Source organism: Fringilla coelebs (genome assembly GCF_963513975.1).
Source record: "Fringilla coelebs genome assembly, chromosome: 4".
Taxonomy (NCBI): domain Eukaryota; kingdom Metazoa; phylum Chordata; class Aves; order Passeriformes; family Fringillidae; genus Fringilla; species Fringilla coelebs.
In genome coordinates this window covers 66,071,932-66,081,189 of record NC_140032.1, presented here as the reverse complement: position 1 = coordinate 66,081,189, position 9,258 = coordinate 66,071,932, and the positions used below count along the sequence as shown (strand labels likewise).

Sequence of the window (9,258 nt, the reverse complement as noted above, 5' to 3'; positions counted from 1 at the left end):
ACGCCCCGCGCCCGGCCCAACGGCGCGCGCGCGCCGCTCGCGCGAGAGGCGCCGCGGCACCCCAGCGCGCGTGCGCGCGCACCGCCCCCCCCCTCACCTTCCCCCCGCCATTCGCCTCTCTGCCCCCCCCTCCTCGCCCCCGCGCGCCCAGGTGGCGTTGGCGCGAGCGGCGAGCGGCGCGCGGGGGGGGTCGCTCGCGCCGCCGCCTCACGGCAAAGGGCGGGAAGCGCCGGGAGCCGCGGGAGGCTCTGAGGGCGCCGCGGTCGCAGGAGGCGCCTGTCCCCGCTACCGGCCCCTGTCCCCGCCACCGACCCCTGTCCCCGCCACCGACCAGAGGGTCGAAGGCCGGCCGGCGGCCTTCGGCCACCGCGGTGCGGCCACGTCGTGCGGGGCCCTCTCGGCAGCTGCCGAGCGAGCGACACGTCTGCCTGCGCAGGGCTCTGGGGCGGCGGCGCTGCCCGCTCGGGTGACACAGGGCCGGTCTGTGGGGCGGAGGCGGCACGGGGGGCTGCTCGGTGCGCTTCGCTGCTTAGGGCGAATGTGCTCTTCCATTTCTGGCTGTCAGAAAACGGGATCCTTGCTGGTATAGGGCTGATGCGGTAGAATCACCTCCCGTGCTGTGAAATGTATCGCTGGCAGCACATAGATGGCTCTCGTATACCTCGTTACGTACTACCCGTGCTCCTCAGTTGCTTGCTCAGTTACGTGAGGAGAAAGACTTCTTAAAGGTTTTGTTGTTTCCAGGGGTTAGACATGGTGCGTGTAGCTCGTCTCAGGAAAACACCTGCAGAGAAGGCAAAGATCTGGGAGCAGAATGAAGCCCTTGTGCACCTCTCACTTGGTGAAGGTGTTCCCAGCAGCACGGACCATCTCATCGGGTAATACAGCAGAGCCACTCTATGGATGTGTAACAGGGCTCAGGCAATGTAAGCCTGGCTCAGCCACTCTCCCTGCGGCTGGAATGCAGTGCAGGGAGTACTTCGGACTTGAGAAACGCTCTTACTCCCCGTAACTCCGGGGTGCTGAAGCATCCCTGCCTAATACCAGCTTTGGGAGTAATTCACATCATGTAACCTGCTTGGAAAAGTCAAATGTTTTCACAAAGCCGGGAAGACTTTAGTGCGGGGGACTAGGGAAATAACATTAAGGATACTTGGCATTTTCGTGAAGCCCCGAGTTTTCAACACCCTATGTAATGATTAGGTGTTTAATCTCCTGCCCTCTGAGCCGGTTCAGTAATGACTACCTCTGTGAGGAAACAGGATAAAGTTCTTGCTAGTTAAAGACCTGCAATTAAAATACTTATCACTATTCTCCTTAACCTAGCTGGCTCTATTTATTACATGTCTAAGTAAACACTATTAAGAAAGTCCTTTTATCAGAACAAGTCGCAGCTTGATTGTGGTTAACAACAGTTTTTATTACAGAATTATAGCATGTGTAAATTGTCTGGGCTCAACTATGGTGCAGATCAGAAAAAAACAGTTGTAGTCTTATCTCTGGATTTCTTTCCTTCTTAGGTTTAATACAGATTTTCCACATAATCTTAACTTCTTTTGTATTTCACGGATGGGTTCAGAAAGCAAAAACAAGTGGTAAAAGATGTGAAGTACTTTTACCCATCTTCCTAGAAAGATCTTGCCTCTAAATTCACCCAGAGTGGCTAAATTGTTCTACATGTTTCTTTGAAAACCTGTGGTTTCCCACTGCATGGATGTGGTAGTGTGGTAAATCCTGGCAGGAACGCTTTAAAAAAATCAGTGTGCCAACTCCAACAGTTCCTTTTAATCTTCATTTTTTCCTGTTCTGGATGCTTTCTTAAGAGATTATATTGCTACCTGGGTTTGGCTGGGTCACCTTGGCTTAGTTCTGTGAGCCATGGTGGCTCTTTTTGATCCCCAGATAAGAGCTGGAAACCAAGAGGAATTTCAGGAACCCGCCCTAAGGACATGAAATAATTTAAAAGACCACGTTTAGAAGAGTTGTGCTTGAAGGAATTGAAACAGTAGAAAATAGACAAACACTAAATAAATCTGGATTAGACCATTTCCAAACCTCTCAAATGTTGTTACAGTGCTGTTAGCTTGACCTGCCAAAGAAATGCCAGAAAAGTTTCTCCTCTAAGACTTTTCCCAGTGTTTCTTCCTTGCCTGACTGGTTTGCCGAGACAAGAAGTCTCTCCCTGCACAGTGTAAGAGTTACACAACTGATAAATGGTCTCCAAAAGTCTCTCAGCATTGCTGTGCTGCTTCTGCTGTTCTTTACCTGTGCTTCTCAGTGGTTATTTAGGTGTGAACAAATTTTATTTTGATCTGATTGACAGCCAGCTGTTGTAGATCCTGATCCGTGATTGGGAAGCCCGGGTATAGCTAATGTATATAATTGCTGGTGTCAGGGGAGTAATTGCAGCAATATGATTAGAGGAGTGAAAGTTGGGCATCTGTGGGGAAAAAAACACCAGAATGTTTCAGATTCTGAGATCCACGCACAGCGAGTTCATTCACATGGATTTGATCTGAAGAGCAAACACAATAGTAATAATATTTACGTATGACAGTTTCCCATAAAGTGCTTAGTAAGCCCTGGAAAAAATGTATGAAAGAAGTTTGTAATTACAGATGCTATAGCTTTAATTGTTCTTGAGTGATTGCTTAATTTTATAGGGTTTTTTTTGTTTCCCTGAGAAAATTCAAAGTACACCTAGAAAGTGAATAACTCATCACTGCATTCACACAGTCTCACCTTGTTCTGCTTCCTCATCATCTGGATAACTTATCCATTAGGAGGTGAATGCCTGGACTCAGAGTGATGCTGTTCACTTTTACTTTTCAAACACTGTTTATTACAGCCTCTGGAAAGAAGACAACTCAGGGAAGAGCACAAGGAGAGCCCAGCTTTAAGGACAGAAATGGAACTCTGATGCCAACCACTCTCATGGCTGAGGCCTATTTTCCATTGATTTTGAAGCTGAAGAGACATCTCTTATGGTGCAAGGACAAGGCCACAGGACGGATTAGGAGGTGGACTGTGTGTGAAGGAATGTGTAAATTTGGAGTCACAGAACAATCAATCAGCTCCATTGATCTGGGGTATTTTTAAACCCAGCTTAATGTATGGGATGCACTGATCATTTTGTTTTAAGCTGATACAGCTTGGAAACACTGATGAGGTCAATGCAATGCTTGCGGTCTTGTTTCAAGATAGTACCTGCCTGAATTCCTTTGCATGTATTTCATATTTATTTCATATTTATTTCCAGTTCTACATGTAGTCCTATGAAAAATCATTTCATATCATGTCTTATCATGAAGAATTGCTGAATTGTTCAGGAATTTCATTTAAAAATTGAAAATGCAGTATGAACAGTCACGTAACAAAATTCATCTTGGCCTACTGTGCAGGTTTGGGCTAGGAGAGAGTTAAAATTCTTCAGACTTACTGGTCTGGAGCTCAGTTTTTCACTGGTAACAAATCAACTGTTATTTCTTAGTCTTTACAAATGGTGTTTTTAATTTTAACTCTCTCTTGGGGTTATCTTTGTAAAATGCCGTTGTGTTTACATGTGCATACCGTTTCACAGGATCAAAGTGAAGGAACCAATGTCTCAAGCCAACATCCATTTTTTTAGCCCTGTCTGTTACAGTGTTGGTTTTTCCTGGAGAGATCAGCTTCTGTAAAGGGCAAAAGCCATTTGAGCTTACACAGAGGTTTATGGCCTCTCTTCCATCTCAAAGTCCTCCTCATTATGGAGGAGGGAGAATGGTAAATACACAGCCAAGTGTAAATGTGTCACAGTAGTGACCTATATATTTTAAATAGGCACCATTCATACTGTTCGGTGCCTTTGCTTTTGTGTGCTGTCATCATCTAGAACCGCATCATTCACACATAATGGCAAATAGATTGAGATAGACTTGTCATGATAATTAGACTTCTTCGCTGGACAAAGCCTATCAGGGTTCAAAGTCACCAAAAGTCAGTCTGTCCTTGTCTTTTTTTTTTCCCCTTCTTTTTGGGAGGGGTGTGTGTGAAAACTGCACACATGCAGCTCCAGCGGTCCTAGCAAGGAGTAAATTGCTGAAGTCCTCTGTGGCAAAGTCCATGTTTATTTCAGGGTTTGCCCTTTGTATTTGTCTATTTTTGATGAAGAAAGGGGAGGAAGTTGAGGAATACAGTCAGGTTTTGTGTATCAGGTAGGATCATTCAGCAACTCATCAGTAGCCTTTGCCACTTTCTAATAAATACTACCTACAAATTTAATTCCACAGCCAGAATTTTGATTGGTTTGATTAATAAGGTGAGTTTTTATGGGTAATTTCTATTATTAGGATTCACATTCACTGGTACATGGTCCTGTCACCAGAGTCTACAAAACTTTTCCCTGGCTGAGGACATTCCTGCGCTGGAACACAACACCTTTTCATTTCTTAGACAGCACAGCCTTTGTGTTACGGTTTGTAAACTGGAGCCTTTATCAGGGAGAAGCCTGACAACATTTTTCTTTGAAATCTCAGATCAACAAATCCTCTTTCTCCAGTTTTTCAGGTACTCAGAGAATGGAAGGGCCAGTTAGGAGGCTGAGCAAAGCCTCTGCTACAGGTAGCAAGGAACTGTATCTCATTCCCAGTGGCATTGCTGTGGAGATGCACAAGAGGAACACCAAATTCCAAACTTGCAGCAGGTACTACAGGAACAAAGGATAAGAAACTCTGACAATGTCATGAGGAAAAATGAGGGAATAAGGCACTTGCTAGAAGGGCAACAAAGTGTTTCCAGCATCTAAAGTTTGTGTGCAGATACAAATTCTGTAACGACTAATTACAAGGTCCCTGAGCAATAACTTGTATAAGTGTAGCACATAAAAGTTATGACAGTGCATTTATAGAGTTTATTTCCACAGACTTCACTTTAGCTTTGGTCTGCCAAACTCCACTAGGTAGTTAAAACCAGGGTTTTCTTAGCTGACAAGGTTTGATGGCCTTGCTCTTAAAAATTTCCTTTTAGATGTTTTTCATATTAATTAAGTTGTTTGTTTAGACATTTTTGTTCACTTAATCATAAAGAAATGGCCATCATGCCATTTTCAGAATTTTTGAAGACAATTAAAGCAACTAACCTGTGAGATCAGCTATAACAGCATCCTGTGTTCACCGAAAAGCACAAGCCAAGATTTATGTTTAATTTGACATGCCAGCTATAAAAGCAATCAACCCTATAGAAAGCTTACAATGATTCTGGCACCATAAAGCTGAAATTTATGGCCATCTAACCTAAAGCTTGTTAAAGAATAAGCAGCACGGGCTTATATAAGCCTCATAACATACAGGCATGGTGATTCCAAACCATTTTTCTAGCACCAAACCACCCTATCTATCAGCCATAAACTGTTCCCTAAAATGGCCTCATCTGAATACACGTAGTCATTCTAATTTTAGTCTCCCTGATTTCTTTTCAAAAGCATGGATGCTTCCCAAAAGTGTGAGTCAGCTCAAACCAACTCCCAGCAAAAAGTTTGCAAGATCCAAACCTTGTCAGTCCTAGCTTTCAGTTTCTTAAGTGAAGGTGCAAAATGAAGCAGGCTACAAATGAGTGTAAACTGTTGATAGCATAAAAGGACATGTTGTCCTGCCTGCCAGACCTGTGTTCTGTTTCAGCAGTGGCTGAGAACAATAGCTGATTTTTCTCTGCAGGTCTCACATTGTCTGGGACTTGCTCCTAAAATAATGTCAGGAGAAGGTGGATGAAGTTGACCCAAGTGTGTTAACAACTGCTTATTCACGGCAAGCAGTGCTACTGGTTCTGAGCGAGGCTCCAGTTTGTCCTTTCAGTGCTTGACACTGGACAATTGTGGTGTTGACATAGGTGTCACCAAATTCCTCAAAACATTCAGAACTGGACTTATATTCTTCTGGTGTTAAAACTTCTGGGAGGAAAAATTAGGCCCAACTTTTTCTGTGGGGGAGTACTTCCTATGGTAGTTGATGTAGAGAAGCCTTATTTGAGAAGCCACAACCACATCCTTTTGGGAGTAATCTAGATCCTGCCATGAGAGGAGTGTAATTATGTGCATATAATAAATACATTAAGTATTTAAAGATTTGAAGGACAATTGGAAAGAAGAAGAAGAACATAATTTGTGTGTTTTGTTACATTTTGTTGACTGTACTCATTAGTCTGAGAATACCCGAGGTTAGATTCAGAGTTTCTAATTCACAAGTGAGGTACACTAGATACCTTGCAAATCATTGGTTATTAAAACCTTTTTGCAAGTAAGTAAATAATACTAAGAAATTAAAATAGGAGCCCTTGTCCTGTGTCCTGCGCTCACCTAGCAGGCCTGTGTGTGACTAATGAAAACACAAGACACTGGAAAAACAGGCTTAGTGTGTGTATATCCATCTGTTATCTCTGTACCCCTGTGTCTTCCTTTTGATTGTGAGTAATGGCCAGGACTAGGCTGAAACTGAGTGAGAAATCCATGTTCCAAAGAGGCAATGCAATATTATAATTTAACAATCAGATTTTTAGAATTGGGAGCTGGACAGGCATTAGACAGAAACAGTCTCTGGAGAGAGTCAGAGAGGTTGTCTTTAACACAGGTAAGGATTTGGGAACTTTGCTGTTAAAATCTGTGTTTGATGCAGACTTGAAGTAATCTCAAAGCCTAAACTTTTCCTCCAATGGTAACATCAACCATGCACTTGTATTTATTTGTGCTGAAAAGGGATTAAAGTATGTAGAGGTGCACAGGAGAGCTCAGGCACAGCATAAAGCCTGTGCAGGACTTTGAGCTGTTGGAAGTCAGAGTAATGTGTTTTCTCTATTCCAGTGCTGTTCATGGCTGCAGAGAGGTGAAAAGTAGCCCAAAAGAGCACATGAGTTTGTCTCCAGTGGTGCAGATACACTGCCAGTCCAACATCTTTGTTGCAGAAGGATGTTACAGCCTGCTTTGCTGTGTGTGTTAATTTCTGTAGACACCATAAAGGTACACAATCATGTACACCAGTGTTATGAAAGGGACATTGGGACTCTCTGGAGTTCCTGTTTTTCCCTACTTGAAGAACCATTATGCTATAGTAGACTCATTCCAAAAAGTAATTGTCAGGGAGATTTTAAAATATTTTTTTAAATATCTGTATTCTTTATTTGTGATCGTCATAAAGTAATTAAAACTCAATTAATATGTAGAAGAAAATAAAGCAATGTAAGGCTGGGGTTCTGCATTAAGTCATAAAATTTGTGAATGTGGGATTTCCTGGCAGCTGAAATTTGATCTGTATTGGTGTGAGCACACGACTGCATTTTTACCAAATGAGCCAGAGCATATGTTACATTGTTTATTCAGGGTTTATGCCAGCTCTCTGTCAGTTGAGCTGGATAAATTATGCTTGATCCAGCACAAAGTTAGAGTGGTCCAAACAGACCAAACAGTATCTCATCTGATAGGACCTCTCCTGGGACAAAATTATTTCTTCAAGCTATTTACAATCTCACAGAGTGATAGCCTACCACCCTAATATGCTATAAACCCTGCATAGACCTTAGAAAAATCTGTTTCAAGTCAAAGCATGTCTATAGCTGATTAGCTGTAAATAGACTGACAATTTTTTCCTCAGAGGGAAAGTCACAATTTCACATTATATTTTACACCTTAGGCAAGTACAGAAATGTTCCAGAATATGATTTGTATAGAAATTTTGAGTGTACTCATGTGTAAATGTAAATAATGAGGTGGGAAAAAAATGAGTCACAGTGATAGTTAGAAACATAATTCTTAAAATTATTTGGTTAGGTTTGGGCCCATGTTGTGAAAGGCAAAGGATTTGATTATATGTGTCCCACCATGTTTCATCTTTTAAACATGTAGCTTCCATGCCATATTATGAATACTTGGCATTTCATTCTGAAGTTGAATTGTCATGACAATAGTTGTGGGAAGTAAAAATAGCAAACCAGAACATTATAGAGTGAACCCAATGATTTTTGAGATCTCCTAAGCTGGAGGGCTGAATCCATCAGTAAGCATATGCAGGTTTTACCAATTTGGATATAAAATTGGCTGAGGTCCTGTAAGACTTTTGTTGGGATTTTGTTAATTTTCCTTTAAATTTCATTAGAACTTATTAACTTATTTTTGTCACTGCACCATTGTCAGTCTTTGGCCAGGAGCTGTGACTGACTGCAGTGCAACATTCAATGACAGCACCGCTTAGCATGGTTCAGACCACCCTGTCTACCTTTGTTTGTACTGCAGTCTTTACTGGGCTGGAATAGCAGGTTTTTTGGTGCTTCTAGACCAGCCTGTGGAACTGATTTAACTGAAGAATAGCAGGAATTATGACAGCTGGCACTACCACTGGTTGTTTGTTTTTTTGGGTTTTTTTCCTTCCAATTACCCAGTCTATGAAAACAAATGGATCTGGGAACTTATGGCAGACCTGGCAAAAGAGTATGATGGCAGTGTGGAATAAACTGAAAGGAGTATTATCCCTGACAAACTTGAGGTAAGAGCATAGCTGTACCTCCTTCCCAGTAGGAAAAGATATCCTGAAGTAGATGCACTCATATGGATACAAGAACACTTGGAAAGTACAGCATACACTGGGGGCTGTATGTCAGATTTGTCTTGTATGACTACATCTATACTAGTGGTGCTGGTAAAATTGTTAATAAAAGCTTCCTCCTAACTGAGAGAGTGATGCTAATGAAACTTTTACAGGTACAACACTCCTAAAAATTGGAATCAGTAATCAATAAATAAAATACCCATCTACTGTAAACATTGCACACCCCAATCAAACAGGAATTTCCATTATGCAGGTCTGAGTTTGTAGAGTTGTTATTCTACTAAGCTAGCACTGTAGGACAGTGTAGAAGTTACCTTTTAGAAGTTGAACAGCCATTTGACCTCCCTGAATACATTTTGGTGAACTTTCCAAAATCAGTCTTGGCACAACTGAAGCATATTTAGCGTTCTTCCATTACTACTACTTCTACCACGATTACCTCTTAAAAGCTTGTGTTTGTTCTCCAAATGGGACCAGACTGTACTGAGAGATTGGTATTTCTAACCCAGTTTCCTGTGCTGGAATAACCTGGCAGCACCACAGTTCAACTCCCACAAAGCACTCCCATCTCACTCCAGACAGACACAGGCTTGGACCCCAGACCATTCTGATGTAATCTGCACAGCAGTGCCATTTTAGCTGCAATCACTTTATATTATATGCAAGTACTAAAGATATACAAGAACTTTAA

The 9,258-nt window shown here is 42.2% G+C and overlaps 1 long non-coding RNA gene across 1 annotated transcript; it reads left to right on the top strand.

Annotated features, from left to right (window-relative positions):
* Positions 1-222: 222 nt before the first annotated feature.
* Positions 223-3,206, top strand: LOC311153020. Its single transcript, XR_014616115.1, has 3 exons — positions 223-480; positions 745-878; positions 2,849-3,206. It is a non-coding gene; the product is annotated as an uncharacterized lncRNA (long non-coding RNA).
* Positions 3,207-9,258: the final 6,052 nt, after the last annotated feature.